Here is a 17,293-nt window from a genome sequence, read left to right on the forward strand (position 1 = left end):
TTTGTTTCAATACGTCCTATTCTTCCTTTTAAAATCACCATCTTCAGGGTGGGCCACGTGGCTCAGCAGGCAGAGTTCTCGCCTGCCATGCTGGTGACCCGGGTTCGATTCCCAGTGCCTGCCCATGTCAAAATAAATAAATAAATAAAATAAAATAAAATAAAATCACCATCTTCAGTCCCTGATTACAGAGAAAACGTGGGGATAAATAAACCTGTGCCTTTGTATATAATGTGTATAATGCAATTTTAATTATTGGATGGGGTATAAAAAAATATATATCCCATGTATATCAAATCCCATTTATTAAAAGGTTTTAAAAGAAATTAACCAATGTACCTTGAATTCATCTATCACAAAGATCATATTGGATCAACCTTAGTAATAAGTGATGTCCATCTATTGCTTTTTTGCACAGTACTTCAATTATTTCATACTTTCTCTATCTTGTTACATCACAAAATCATTACAAAAATGACCGCTAATGCATCATTAATATGAACTTCGGACAAATAAGAATTTTTGAGAGGTAGGCATTTGAATGATCTCTTCAAATATTTGCTTTCTACTTCACAGATGATTCATGGACAATTATTTTTTGGTATATGCACGTAAATTGAACCATTTTGGGGATTTAAAGTTGATGTCCATACAACAATGTTTTTGATACCTTCTTAATCTCCTTAAATTAAACTGATTCCTTGCCAATTAGTTAATATTATACTAAAGTATTTATTCAAACATCAAAAGCCTCTGAAAAATGTCTTAAAATTTTATTGGGAATGGAAATTGGTTCAGAAATTCCTGGTGGGCATGGGGTATGTGGAAATAGCAAAAACATATCTCAAACCTTCAGCTGATAGTGTTCAAATAAAGCCCAGCTTATTTTTAAATTCCTTGCAGAACTGAAGCTGTTTCATGGAGTTACTTTGAAATTGCTTCATTGTATAGTGCACCTTGAAGCAATTTGGCAAAAAAAAAAAAAAAAAAAAAAAGAGGCCGTTTTTGCTAGTCTAGAGGAAGAGTAAAGGCAAAATAAAGGTTTCCATTCCAAAGGCATAGAGGATTTCAGATATTTCTTCTCTTACCTTAGGCTACTCAAGCAGGTCTCAATGGCTTAGTTGACCTACCTGTGAAGCATAGATAAGAATATTTGCTTCTTGGTTTTGTTCAAGCTTTGTAGGATACTTGAAAGAAATAAAAGTTCTAAAGGATCATATATATTGGTGAAATGTGGATTCTACAGTCTAATTTCTTTAACTTAGTCTGAAGTTGAAATGTATTCTTTAAAACATAATACAGAATTTAACTTTAATGTAGGAGAAATTTTAAGAAGGAAGGTATTGTAAGCATAAATTATTTCAGAAAAAAATAGCATTAAAGATCCCAAATTTATCTATAATCTTTGAAGGATAATAAAACCTAAGATTACTAGAGATGAAATATCTCTATTTTACTTGTATTATTAGTTTTAGAGTGGTTCATTTTTTTCTTCATTTTTATTTAACCCTTAATAGGCACCTAAAGGAGAGATTTAAATTGCTTGGTGAATGAAGCTATTCATATAGAGTCACTCAGTTAATTTCTTATCAAGCCAAAAGCAGAGCAGATTTTTCTTCTGGAAAACTGGGGAATGCTTAGCGATGAGTTCCGAGGCTTCTTTTTCACTTTCACACATTTCAGTTTTGCATACCTACTGATTACCTTTACGCTGATGTCACAGTGCAGGTTCATACATGTCCATTTCTAATTAATCTCCAGTCCTTTTGTTACTCCAGTCAACTAATTTACTCCCAGGCTTTAGCTGTGCCTTTAATAGACATTTCATATAATTGAAATAATGAAGTAGATGGTCATTTGCATTTGACTTCATTCACTACACAGAACATTTGTGAGATTCATCATGTAACGTGTATCAGTATTTTGCGCCTTTCTTCTTTCCTTCTTTTTCTGATGAATTCTATTCTATTGAATGAACATCCACTAGTTGATGAGCATTTGTCTTTTTCCATTTTTTGCTTACTGTTCATGTGCATTTGTTTTATTTCCCTTGGGTAGATTCCTACGAGTGGAACAGCTTGGTCATAATTTATGTTTACTTTTTTTTAAATTTATGTTTACTGTTTAAAAGACTTTCAAACTGTTTTTTAAAGGTGGATACACCATGAATCTTTCATTATCTTGTTTATTCAATTTTTTGTCTATTTTTTATAAGATTATTTGCCTTCTGTTGACTTGTGAGATTTCTTTGTGCATTCTGGACACAAGTCCTTTATATCAGATAAGTGATTTGTAAGTATTTTATTCCAGTCAGTGTCTGGCCATTTCTTAAGGCAGTGTTTTGATGCACTACAGTTTATAAATTTTATTAAAACTGATTTATAAATACTTTCTCTTATAGATAATGTTTTCGGTACTTTGACTAAGAATTTCTTCCCTAACCCAAAGTCATGGATTTCTTCTCTTTTCTACAAATTGTTTCATAGTTTTAGGTTGTGCATTCATGTCTATGATTCATGTTTCAATTAGTTTATCTATATTGATTGAAATAGGCCTAAATTTTTTTGTTTTTCTTTTCTACATGGAGATAACCAACTGTCTTGGTATCCTTTTGTGAAAAAACTACCCTTTCTGCCACTTAATTGCTTTGGCACTTTTAATGAAAATGAATTGATCATAAATGTAAAGGTTTATTTTTGGATTCTCAATTCTGTTCCATTTATCTTTATGCCTATCCTTATGTCAGTATCACATCTTCTGACTATTATAACTTTGCAGTAAGTTTTGAATTGGAAAGTACAAGTCTTCCAACTGTGTATTTCTTTTTCAAAATGGTTTTGACCTTTTGTTTCCTTTGATTTTGATCATCAATTATAATATAAGCTTGTGAATTTATGAAAAAGTCTTCTAGAAATCTGATAAAGAAGGATTTTAAACTATAGAAAAATTTTAGGAGAATTGCAATTTTAAAAATATTGAATCATTCCATAAACATAGAGTAGCTTTACATTTATTTACATATTCCTTAATTTCATTTAGAAATATTTTGTTGTTTCCAGTGCACAAATATTTCACTTTTTTGCCATTTGTTCCTAAATATTTTCATCTCTTTGATGCTATTCTAAATGCAACTGTTTTTTAAAATTTTAATTTTGGATTTTTTACTGGTTGTGTACAAAAATACAAATGTCTTGTGTATTGATCTTATATCTTATTACTATGATAGACTTATTTATTGGTTCTAGCATTTTTGATGATTCCTGAGGATATATAGAATCATATTTGTGAATAAAATAAATTTTACTTCTTTTCCAATATAGGTGCCTTTAAAAATGAATTTTTGTCTGATTGTACTGCCTACAATTCCCAGTGCAAATACAAATGGAAGTACTAGAAGTGGACACCCTACCTTGCTTCCAATATTGGAGAGAGGGATTTTCTTTTAACCAGTAAATATAATGTTAGGAACAGATTTTTTGTATATATATATATATATATTTTTTTTTTGCTTTTAGGAACTTCCTTTCTATAACTAGTTTATCAAGAGTTTCTCATACATGCGCATTGGCATTTGAATGCTCTTTCTGTGTCTATTGAGTTAATTGTGTAGTTGTTGCCCATTATTGTTAATGTAGTATATTACATTAGATGTTTTCTTGGCATTAAATCAACTTTGCATTCCTGGAATAAACTATTTTTCCAGGTATTTTTGTTTCCTAAACTGCATAAAGCGGATACCATGTAATTCATTGGCTTAAATAATAGGAATTTATTAGCTTGCAGTTTGAGGCCATAAAAATATCCAAAACAAGGCAATGCTTTCTTCCCAAAGACCAGCTGTTGGCGACCCTCGGTTCCTCTGCCACTTGGTGAAGCACATGACACCATCTTCTGGTCTTTCCCTTCACTTCCAGGTTTTGTTGATTTCAGCCTCTTGCTTCCTTCCCTTTCTCTGCTACCTCTCTCTGTATTCATACTGTTTATAAAGCATTCTGGTAATAGGATTAAGTCCTATTCTGAATGAGGTAGGTCACATCCTAATTGACGTAGCCTCACCAAAAGCTACTACTTAAAATGGGTTTGCACCCACAAGGATGGATTGGATTTATGAGCTTACTTTTTTGGGGAGTACATACAACTTCAAATCACCACATTATGAGATGCAATTATTTTTATATTTTGGTTTGCTAATATGTTTTGGGAAATTTTTGGCTCTATATCCATGGAGGATATTGGTTTGTAGTTTTTTTTTTCTCCTTGTGAAATCTTTGTTTTTGGTATCAGGGTAATACTGGCCTCATTTTGATTTCACTGGAAGAGCTTTGGAAGGATTGCTATTATTTCTTGTTTAAATGTCTATGAGAGTTTACTGATGAAGCCATGGAAACCTGAAGGTTTTCTTTTGGGAAGATTTTTAAATTGTTGATTTAATTTTTGTATCTATAATAGTTTAGTCAGATTTTCGAGAGATGAGTTTTGTTCTTATCTCTGACTCTGCTTTCCTTACTCCATTCTAGTAACCCAAATAATCAAACATCCAAGAGCTTTTCTGCTCCTTGTTGAGGAGGCTTTGCATTTGGGAATTGTCTCAAGCTGGAAGTTGAGAGTGTTCTCAAGTTCAAGACTTCCTTATCATATGCTTTTCCTGTCTGCTGACCCCCCCTCCTTTTTTTTGACATGTGATATTGCACCTTCCCTACTCCACATAAAATTTTTTATCCTTAGCTCTAACTACTGCTTCAAGGTTTTCCTGAGTTTAAGTTACCCTAGTGTTTGGTCTTAGCTATTCATTCCCATTTGGGTGTCTAGTTTTTCTTCAGAATTTGCTTCTATCCACAATTAAACCATGAAATATGAACGAAACCTTATTATGGAAAGGGCTAGACAGTCACCCTTCAGCAATGTCATTTAAAATTGATTAAAAGATATTTTTTCCTTACCATCTTATTCATAGAAAACATGTTTAAACTATTAAATGAATTGAAGTTTTAGTAAGGAGGATGATAGGGAAGTTAAAAAAGGGTATCCAGAAAGTCATGACCTCACTGAATGAATGAAATGCTCACATTAAATATGTGCAAAGGTGTTCAAATTAACCATATGAAAGCTATCTGAGTATTGAATTTAACAATATTAATTCCTTTAGCTCTTAAATAGGACATTAAAATGTCCAAATACTATAAAACTACTCACAAAAAAAAATCCATCTTATATTGTAGGAAATATTTAATGGCCAATACCTGACATCAATTTGGTAAGCAAAACTCTAAATTTTGTCAAAAGTAAACCAAAATATGTAGCAAATTTAATTCTAATTTTAAAAGGCTATTATTTGTGTTTGCTAAAGCTGATGGAATGCAATATACCAGTAATGGACTTGCTTTTACAAAGGGAATTTATTAAGTTATGAGTTACAACTCAAGGCTATGAAAATGTTCAAATTATGGAATCAACAAGAGGATACTCAAGAAAGGCACATTCCCCTCTAGGGTTTCTCTGCAACTTAGAAAGATGACACCTGCTATGCCTTTGCTCCTGAGTTTCATTTCCTTCAGCTCTTGGGTCCAGTGGTCTCCAAGCATTTCCAAACGTCTGTGTCTAGGCTTCATTTCTCTCCTCTCTGTGTCGGTTCTCCAAGCATCTTATAAATGTCTGGATCTGAACTTTTCCAAAATGTTTCCCTGCGTCAGGTCCTTTAAGGACTCCAGTAAATTAATTAAAGCCCACCATAAGTGGGTGGGCTCACATTCCATGGAAATAATCTAATCAAGAGATCCATTTTATAGCAGGTATGCCCCCACAAGATTGGATTAAAATTAAAAGACCATGACTTTTCTGGGGTACATAACCATTTCAAACCATCACAGATACCAAATCATATGCTTGAGACTAGACACTGAATCGTTCTGGTTGGAAATTGCATATGTGCGTTCACGTCCTTGATATGTTAATTTTGTATTTCCATTGCAAAATTTTTAATTAGACATGAACTACTATAAGCCTGAAGAATATTATCTGTACAAAGGAAAGCATTAACATTGCTTATGGGGAAGCATCCTTGTCATGGGGAAGTTTTAAAGTGCATTGCTGTTACAAGAAAAATTTGGCAATATACTGTTTGAAAAGATATATGTCCCCTAGAAAAGCCATGTTTTAATCATTTTGTAAAGGCAGCTATTTCTTCTAATCCCTATTCAGCATTGTATGCTTGAAACTAATTAGATCATCTCCCTGGAGATGTGATGTAATCAAGAGTGGTTGTTGAACTGGATTAGGTGACGACAAGTCTCCACTCATTTGGGTGGATCTTGATAAGTTTCTGGAGTCCTATAAAAGAGGAAGAAAACAATTATGAGAATGAGCGATTCAGAGAGAGCAGAGCAGAATGACATAGCCACAAGAAGCAGAGTCTACCAGCCAACAACCTTTGGAGATGAAGAAGAAAGATGCCTCCCAGGATGCTTCATGAGACAGGAAGTCAGGAGAAGAAACTAGCAGATGATGCCATGTTCACCATGTGCCTTTCCAGATGAGAGAGGAACCCTGAACTTCATCAGTCTTCTTGAACCAAGATATCTTTCCCTGGATGCCTTTGATTGGACATTTCTATAGATTTGTTTTAGTTGGGATATTTTCTCAGCCTTAGAACTGCATACTAGCAGCTTAGTAAATTCCCCTTTTTAAAAGCCATCCCATTTCTGGTATATTGCATTCTTGCAGCTAGCAGACTAGAACAGGCAATAACCAAAACAACTGCATATACAGTTATAACCAGTAATTTCACTTCCGATAATCTGCCCTGATTGCACACCCCTAAAATACAAAAATAACATGTGTAGGGGATATTTCATTATAACATTGCTTATTATTTCACTAATAAATACTTGTTCATAGAAATATGGTTGAGAAAATGATGCCACATTCACACACTGGAGTACTATGTAGCTGGAAAAAGAAGGAGGGTAATCACTATGAACTGATGTGGATTGAATCTAGGACGTACTGTTAAGTGAGGGAAGCAAAGTCCAAAAGAGTGTCTAAGGGATGCTATCCTTCATGTAAAAAATGAGGAAATATGGTTACGTGGGCCTAAGTAATATTAAAAAAGAAACTAGAAAATAAAATTTGGGTTAACTATGGGGATGGGTGGAAAAGGGGTGTAAAGAAGACAGGAATGAGAAGGCGCAGCACGGATGAGGAGGGAGTGACATTTCTTTGAGTTTATCTTTTTGCTTGTCTCCTACTCTTAGAATTGGATCTTTCACATATTTCCTAATAATAAACCAACAATTAAAACCAACAAAAAAAGATGTGAGGTGGGTGCAAAATGCTAAATAAAGACTAACAAATGAATCTAACTGTATGAAAAATAAGTAACACCCTAGTAGAAATGAGAACATGAAGCATTCAGATTTTGGTTTCTAATCACTATTGACCAATTAAGAGAACTGGATCTCCTTTGAGAAGTGGTTAATTTCAGGACTGTATAAAGGAAATGAATAAATAAGGGATATCTTATGTGTAAAAAAGTAAGAAAGTATTAAAAAAATGAAAACTTGATAAAGAACACAGGAGTCACTCAGAAAAGTATTTTAAAGACTAAAGCAGAACAATTTGAGCAATAAAATCAATACTGATAGAATTTTATTATATGAAATTCTATGGAATATGGAATAATATAAATATTCATAATAACATGTTTATATAAATAAGTAAATAAATAAATGTAGGAGAAGGGCCAGTTATTCTTTACAATAGAATTGAATAAACATAGAAAGAAGGAAATAGAAAAATCAGTATTATGCAAATACCAGCAACACTACCAACATCATGAACCCCTTGATATAATGCTTTGAGAAGAAAATATACAATAACTATAGTAGTCATGCCAAAATGCATGACTTCATTCCGATCATGAGAAGATATCAGACAAACCCAAACTGACATATATTCTACAAAATAATCAATCAGTACTCTTTTAAAGTGGCAACCTAATAAAACATGGAAAAATTGTTGCAGACTGGAGGAGACTAAGGAGAAATGGCTAGTGCAATGGAGGTTACTTTACTGCATCTGGAACAGATACAAGACAGTAGTGTAAATGGTAAAATATGAAAAAAGTATGTTTACGATGTAATCATTACTATTGTACCAAATTTAGTTTCCCTGTTTTGTTCATTTTACTGTAGTTATTTGTGGTGATAATATTAGGGGAAGTGTGTTCATTAGGCAAGAGTACTCTGCATGATATTCTCAACTTTTCTGTATGTCTAAAATAGGTTTAAAATAAAAAATAACAAGAGAAGTTTCCTAAAATACCCTGTTCTCTGCATCTGAGAGCCAAAGTTATAATGCCTAGAAGAAACATGTCAGTAGAGATAGGTATCCTGGCACCTTTCAACCATCTACATTTAGAACAATTCTGGGAATTACTGAAAAAAAATATATTTGGGAGACCTATTTGAGTAAGCTGTAAAAATTAAATTTATTTCTTCACTACTTGAAGATGTTAAGATTTTCCAATGACAGAAATCTAGAAGTTTGAGCAATAAGATTTGTGATTTAGACAATGCAAACCAATGGAATGGGAAATGTAGTCATGCTCATGGTTTTATTATTTTGAGCCAAAGTTAGCCGAGTTTTTTTTTTTTTTTACTCAGTTTTAGTGTCTATGGATATATGCATCATTGTGCCCCAAATGCTTCATCTTATAATTTACATGTACGTAGAGTTGAATGTGAAGTGTATGGAAAAAGTTGCCCAGAATAAACTATTCAAAGGCATCCGGTTGAGGTTGTGCATCTTCATATCAAGGGAAACACCTTCAATGACAAATCCTTTCAACCTACCACAGACAATTCCCTGTGTTAGAGACTTACAAATCACATAGTAACAAGGCTTTGAAGTACATTTTGTCACATATCTCATTCTTGGAGAAAGACGTTTATTTTAGATTACAAATTACTTGAACATACTTATAAACCAAGAGGAGACACATAAAGGAAGATAAAACAAAAGATTTAGAAATGAAAATATATTTAAAAAGTTCTCATCAACAGAAACTATCTCTCATGTTTATCTGTAAGACTGGATATGTGAGAATAGCACATTTTATATTCCTGGCTACTAAAGCAAATATCACGCAATGGATTGGCTTAAACAGTGGGAATTTATTGGCTCACGCTTTTGAGGATAGAAGTACAAAATCAAGATGTCATCAAACCAATGCTTTCTCCTAAAAGATTGTGGTTTTCTGGGACTAGTGGGTCAAGATCCTTGGTCCTTGTTTTTTTGTCACATGGCAAAGCACATGGAGATCTCTCCTGGCTTCTCTTATTCCCCGTTCTGTTTTCAGCTTCTAGCTGCTCTCGTAGCTTCTCTTTCTCTGTGACCTCCCCCATACCATCTCCAGTAATAGGATTAAGACCTACCAAGCCACCACAAATATCATATCAGATAAGGGTTGCAAAATGATTGTAAAATTTACATAAGTCATAGAGAGTTATTCATTACATTTAAAAAACCTTTTAGTAAAAATAACTGTGATGATTACAGTGTATCTACAATTACATAGCATAACAATAAATAGGATAGCCCAATCAATTGCAGATTTTTAAGGAAGAAAGACTTTATCACTGTTTCTTCAGCCAGCAAGCCTCTCCCGTGGAGTTCGTCCAGACCATTCATCAGAGCTGCCAGCTTCACAGTCTGCCCTATAGATTTTGGTCTCTTCAATTCCCATGGTTGCATGAGACTCCTTTGTAAAGCTCATATTTACAGATCTCTCTTCTTGGTTCAGTTTCTCTAGAGAATCCTAACACAGTACCCATATGTAAAAAAAATATATTATTTAGGGAAATAATAGAACTTGCAATGATTAATTAATTTAAAACATAGGGATGATAAATGGGGGGCAATGAGTATTTATAATAACTTAAGTTAGAGTAGTTTAGTACTTTACAAAAAAAGTAAGATATTTCCAATGTAACTGAAATAAATACACCAGGATATTAAGAAGAATGTGTAAGAACAAATAGTTTGCATTAATGAGAACACAGCAAAAGTTAAACTGCATGAAATTTAAGCTTAGTTAATAAGCTTAACAGCTAGCAGTTAAGTGAAGAAACACAATCAATAGAGTAGTTAAAAGATTCTTAAGAAACCAAACACTTGTAATGTAAAGAAGACCGTGAAACTCATTTCACTCGGGAATGAATAAAGTCCAGAAAATACCCCCAAAAATAACAGGGGTTTCATGAAAATATTCTCCAGTACAAAATGGTACCTATCCCATTTTTTATTTATATAAGTAACTAAATTTTCAGAAGATTCTATCTTGCGGTACTAATTAAAAATTTCAAATGTATCCTATGGAAGTAATACATGATGAAATAAGATAAATTCAGATGATAAAAAGCCCACTATGAGAAAATTAGAAATGAAAAAGGGAAATGGTTATTCTAAAGTAAGACTGTGAAAAAATGATAACATAACTTCCAGATTAAAAAAAAAATAAGAGCCTTAAGTTTCAAATACACAAAGCAGATAACTGAATCCCTAATGTCAAGAGTAATTTGAGAAGTTCATTGTTTCTGCCTTAAAGAACCAAGGTAGGACTTTGGGAAAGAATACTTTTGGGATACTTTTCTTGTAACCCAAGAAACACGAGCTTGATAAATCCACCCCTTAAGAAAACTTGTCTGGTGATGAAACAGTAAATAAGATCCATTTCCTGTTTTCACAGACCTTACATGTGAGTGCTGGAGTTAGACCAGTAAGCAGCAAATACCATCAGTGCCGTAATATCCTTATTTACGCCCAGGACCCCACTGAGCACAGGAGACAGGCATCGTATCCACAGCTGTGAAACTCTGAGAGAACTTCACATAGATACGATATATAAAGTACTGGAGAAAAAATATAAGATTAACTATATTAAAAAATCATGGTATGGGGCAGTGCGATGGTGACTCAGTGGCAGAATTCTCACCTTCTCACCTGCCGTGCTGGAGACCCAGGTTGTTTTCAGCTGCCTGCCCACGTAAAAAGTAAGAAAAAAAAAACAAAAAAAAACATGGTGTGAGTGGTGCAACAGTAGTTCAGGGTCAGAATTCTTGCCTGCCATGCGAGAGACCTGGGTTCGATTCCCAGAACCTGCCCAGGCCAAAAAAAAAAAAAGTCGTGGTGTGAAAGTGAGTGCATAAACCTTAAATGCTACCACAAAATAATAGTCTCATTTAATGCTAAATGATAACGTCATATTTATATTTCAATTTTTTATGTTGATTCTATTAAAATTATCCTGAAATTCATTTAATTTCTGAAATTTCTGCCAATCTTCACAAAACCCTTAATATATCTGTATTCCATGTATTAAAAAATAACATCTCAGAAACCAATTTAAATAATTGTTTATAGAACTTTGCAGTTGATACTTTATGTTTTATTTGAAAAATAAAATTTCAATATCTAAAGAACCTAGTATCAAACTGATCATTGAAAGATTGTGTACCAACACAGCATTATTAAGTTTTGGGTCTTCTAAACATCACAATATCTGCAGTGAGGAAACCAACAAGAGTTGCGAGTCATATTGGCTGCATATAAATTAATTAGATAAAGAAATTCAATATGCTAGAAAATACCAAATTGATTTCTTGTTCATTTGGAAATAAAATAATTTTGGTCTTTGTGCTTAGCATAATATCAGCATCCTTTATCTTCTACGCTGTATGCTAACAATTTACATGTATAATATGGTAAAATCCTGCTTTTAGATCTCCCCATCCATGTTGGCTGGTGTCTCAATTGCCATTAAATCTATAATTAGTAGCTAACTAAATGAAATTCTTCAATTTTCATGTAAATGTCCTTCTAATATTAGGGAAATTATTTTGGAGAAATACAGCAAGTTTGAGTTATTATTTTTTCTCATTCATTGCCTCCTCAACTGATATGTCAAATATGTGAGGAGGGAAACATAGCATATATTTATTCAATTTCCTCAACAGAATGTTAAGCAAATGACAAGTACTTAAAAACACTTGCTGTTTGGAAAGTTGATTCAAAGATACTGCTGTAGCCCATGGAGAGTCTAACTAAACAGCGTATTTTTAAGTTGATAAATTTTTACAAGAAATTCTTTCCCTAATATCCCAAACACATAGTTGCCATTATCTATCAAAAATAAACTTTAAAAATTATTTTTACAGAGAAGAGTTGAGCTGAACTGTGGTTGTTAGTTTATAATTTATTCTGTTCTGCTGTTAAGTAGCATTTGCCTTTTCAAATACCTGAATGTGCTCCTCCAGAAATATTCTGATTTTTAAAACAGGCATTAACAAAACAATAAAATCTAGAAATTCACACAAGAAAACCATCAGCCCTTGTTAATTGTATGACACTGGGTTTCTTTCTCTGATCATCTTCCTTTTATTTTTCCCATTAAATTAATAAAAGGCTTAAGCGCACAGGCACTGGAGCCAGTATCTTTGAACACTTTGTTCAGCCAGTTCCTCGTCGTGATAATTTAAGGGATTTACTTATTAAATTCTCTGTGCTTCCAATTTCTCAAATATTTAATAGAGTTGTTGTGAGGCTTAATTTTAGGTATACTGGGTTGGTGAATTGGCTATAAGTCTTTTGCTTCTCTTTCAGTCAAGAGGTGGCGTCTATTTTCTCTCCTTTTGAATAAGCACTGTTCTAAAAATTGCCCTGACCTATAGAATGTGACAGAATTGATGCTCTGTTACTTCTGAAGCAGGGGTTTAATGATGTATCTCTAACATTGTCTTTTGCATGCATGGATTTCATCTTGTTAAAACCCAGTTGTCCTCCTATGAGCAGCTCAGACCACAAGGAGAGGCCTATAAAAAAGAACCAAAGTGCTCTGGTCCACAGCCCCAGCTGAGCACCCAGCAAGCAGCCAACACTAACTGCCAGCCATGTGAGAGAGTCATCTTGGAAGCTGCAGCCAAGCTGAAGATCCAAATGACTGCAGTCACAGCTGACACCACAAGGAGCACCAGCTGGACCTAATCAACCCACGAATCAAGAGAGAAATAATAGATTGTTTTTGTTGGGGGGTGGTGATTTGTCACATACTATAAACTTTGAGCAGTGTCTGCCTCACGGTAAGTGTTCACACAATTGTGGAAAGTTATTTTAAATCATCTTTTGAAAATGCTAGTTTAGGTTCTATTTCTATTCTAGAGCAACTAGTGTTTGATATGCAAAATTGGCATATCTCACTTTTGAAGAAGAATTTGCCTAAAGTTTACTTATCAGATGAATAGACACTGTGTGATTTGTGATGGATGCAATAAAGGAAATTTAAAGCCATCTATTGGGGAAACAGACAAAGAAAGTCATTTTCCAGATAATTGGCCATTCAGATTATTTTGCCTTAAGAAGCCAAGGTAGGATTTTGGGAAAGGATATAAAATCAATTTTCTACCTCGACTTTCAGACGTCTCTCTAAATAACTTATGCATTTGCATGTTTATTAATATTAATTATCAGAATCATAGGTGGGAAAGCTTTGGAATGATTATATATATAAATAACTTGCCTAAACTTTAATAGAATCTCATATTATTCAATTTATTTGTAAATTGTATATACTTTTATAACTTTTCAAATATGAAAACACTAACATTATTATTTGTAAATAACTAATATAAATAAAATATAATTATATATATGTATATAAATATATGTAACATAGACCTAAATTATTTAACTTCCCACACACATGCAATGTTTGCAGTGAACTAATTATGATACTTAGATATTTTTCTCAGAATTTATAGGTCAAACACAGGGTACAAACATATATCATAGGCAGATTTAACAAAGAAGATTTTTTTCCCTTCAGTTACAAAATATATATTCTATTTTAATAGTCATTTACTATTCAATAAAATTTACTCCATCATTATTCCTAAAAAACTTTCTAAAATATCCTGATCGAAGATCTCCTAAAAGAAATATGATCATCTAGCAGGGTGGTTCTTAACTTGGGTTAATTTTCCCCCCAAGAAAATAATATGTTTTGGCAGGTGAACTTTTTGATCATCAGCACTGTAGTGTGTGTTTGTGGTAACTCGGGCATCTCAAGGGTGAAGGCTATACATCCTGCAGCTCCCACAGCAAGTCATTATTCAGTCCAAAATGTCAGCAGAGCTGAGATTGTGCAGTCCTGATTTAGCATTAAATAAGGAAACTATCCTTTGGGGGATAAAGAGTGAGTAATTCATTTTTTATTTTTTCTTTAGATATTAAGATGATATATAAAATAGAACAGCCAATGCATTTCAAAAGAAGAGGCAGATCAAGTGCTAGTTGTGATACATCAGAAAATGTACTATTTATAATGTAGAAAATAAAAATCTAACAATTACATTTCAACATTGGGAATTTGCTCTTAACATTATAGACAGTTGAATCAAAATATTTATATTGAATATTAAAATGTGCTTGACGGTATTTTCCCAATAAGAATCTTTCTACTCTATGCTTTTTACAACAAATAATTTTCTCTCTTCACCCAAATTTTTTAATGTACACAGCTAGTATTAACATGTTTTATAGATAGATTACTCTTTCATTGATTAGGTCAAATGTCAACTGGCTTTAGAAAGAGCTTTAGAAATTGAAAACATGACTTAAAGGAAACATGAACAGAAAAAGGAGATAAGTGCAATATAGATGTTTATTACATGCCATTAGGTGTCAATATTAAACAAATTATTAATATTGAGGCAGATAGCCAAATACTAGAACCTAGCTCAAATTCATTAAAAATATAATTAAAAAAAAAATATGTACTCTTTACACTAAACCCACGCATAATTTGTTATGGACCAGTGTTCTCGTTTAAGTCTTTTGCACTGAAGACCAGGTAACATCTGCAATAGACATTAAAAATATAGAATTGACTGATTTACTGCCAGCATATTACATTAATCTTTCATTGCTAATTCATCTTTAACACATTTATTTTTTGTTTTTATAAAATAGTTTTTTTTTAAATTTTTTTATTAATCAAAAAAAAGAAAAGAAATTAACACAACATTTAGAAATCATTCCATTCTACAAATGCACTCAGTAATTCTTAGTATCATCACATAGATGTATGATCATCATTTCTTAGTACATTTGCATTGATTTAGGAAAAGAACTAGCAAAACAGCAGAAAAAGATATAGAATGTTAATATAGAGAAGAGAATTAAAATAATACTAATAATATATATATATATATAAAAAGGAAAAAGAAAAAAACAAAAACAAAAGATACAAACACACAAACAAACAAACAAAAAACCATATTTCAGGTGCAGCTTCATTCAGTGTTCCAACCTAGTTACATTACACTTAGGTATTATTGTGCTGTCCATTTTTGAGTTTTTGTATCTAGTCCTGTTGCACAGTCTGTATCCCTTCAGCTCCAGTTACCCATTATCTTACCCTGTTTCTAACTCCTGCTGGTCTCTGTTACCAATGATATATTCCAAGCTGATTCTCGAATGTCGGTTCACATCAGTGGGACCTTACAGTATTTGTCCTTTAGTTTTGGGCTAGACTCACTCAGCATAATGTTCTCTAGGTCCATCCATGTTATTACATGCTTCATAAATTTAGTCTGTCTTAAAGCTGCATAATATTCCATCGTAGGTATACGCCACAGTTTGTTTAGCCACTCGTCTGTTGATGAACATTTTGGCTGTTTCCATCTCTTTGCAATTGTAGATAATGCTGCTATAAACACTGGTGTGCAAATGTCCGTCTGTGTCTTTGCCCTTAAGTCCCTTGAGTAGATACCTAGCAGTGGTATTGCTGGGTCGTAATCCATTCTGCCATTCTATGTCTTTTGATTGGGAAATTCAGTCCATTAACTTTTAGTATTATTACTGTTTGGATAATATTTTCCTCTACCATTTTGGCTTTTGTATTATATATATCATATCTGATTTTCCTTCTTTCTACACTTTACTCCATACCTCTCTCTTCTGTCTTTTCGTATCTGACTCTAGTGCTCCCTTTAGTATTTCTTGCAGAGCTGGTCTCTTGGTCACAAATTCTCTCAGTGACTTTTTGTCTATAAATGTTTTAATTTCTCCTTCATTTTTGAAGGACAATTTTGCTGGATATAGGAGTCTTGGTTGGCAGTTTTTCTCTTTTAGTAATTTAAATATATCATCCCACTGTCTTCTAGCTTCCATGGTTTCTGCTGAGAAAACACATAGTCTTATTGGGTTTCCCTTGTATGTGACAGATTGTTTTTCTCTTGCTGCTTTCAAGATCCTCTCTTTCTCTTTGACCTCTGACATTCTAACTAGTAAGTGTCTTGGAGAACGCCTATTTGGGTCTATTCTCTTTGGGGTGCGCTGCACTTCTTGGATCTGCAAATTTAGGTCTTTCATAAGAGTTGGGAAATTTTCAGTGATAATTTCTTCCATTAGTTTTTCTCCTCCTTTTCCCTTCTCTTCTCCTTCTGGGACACCCACAACACGTATATTTGTGCGCTTCATATTGTCATTCAGTTCCCTGATCCCCTGCTCAAGTTTTTCCATTCTTTTCCCTATAGTTTCTGTTTCTTTTTAGAATTCAGATGTTCCATCCTCCAGTTCACTAATTGTAGCTTCTGTCTCTTTAGATCTACCATTGTAGGTATCCATTGTTTTTTCCATCTTTTCTTCTTTGTCCTTCACTCCCATAAGTTCTGTGATTTGTTTTTTCAGATTTTCTATTTCTTCTTTTTGTTCAGCCCATGTCTTCTTCATGTCCTCCCTCAATTTATTGATTTGGTTTTTGAAGAGTTTTTCCATTTCTGTTCGTATATTCAGCATTAGTTGTCTCAGCTCCTGTATCTCATTTGAACTATTGGTTTGTTCCTTTGACTGGGCCATATCTTCAATTTTCCGAGCGTCATCCATTATTTTCTGCTGGTGTCTGGGCATTTGATCAGATTTCCCTGGGTGTGGGACCCAGCTGGTTGAAAGCTTTTTCTGTGAAATCTCTGGGCTCTGTTTTTCTTTTCCTGCCCAGTAGGTGGCACTCGTGGCACTCATCTGTCTGCACGGCAGTCGGCCCGGGAAACCGCGCGTGGAGGCGGGGGTCGCTGGCCGCCGCGGCTTGGGAGAGTGCCGGTCCTAATTGCCCAGCTGGCCCGAAATGCCAAGCGTGACGGGAGGGCCCCGGTATCCAACGTTCCCAGTCAGACCGGGGAGCCACATGCGTGGAGGGGACCCCAGTCGCCAGCCGCCCCGGCCGGGAAAACGCGCGCCCCTC

The sequence above is a fragment of the Tamandua tetradactyla genome, chromosome 1 (assembly GCF_023851605.1).
Source record: "Tamandua tetradactyla isolate mTamTet1 chromosome 1, mTamTet1.pri, whole genome shotgun sequence".
Classification (NCBI taxonomy): Eukaryota; Metazoa; Chordata; class Mammalia; order Pilosa; family Myrmecophagidae; genus Tamandua; species Tamandua tetradactyla.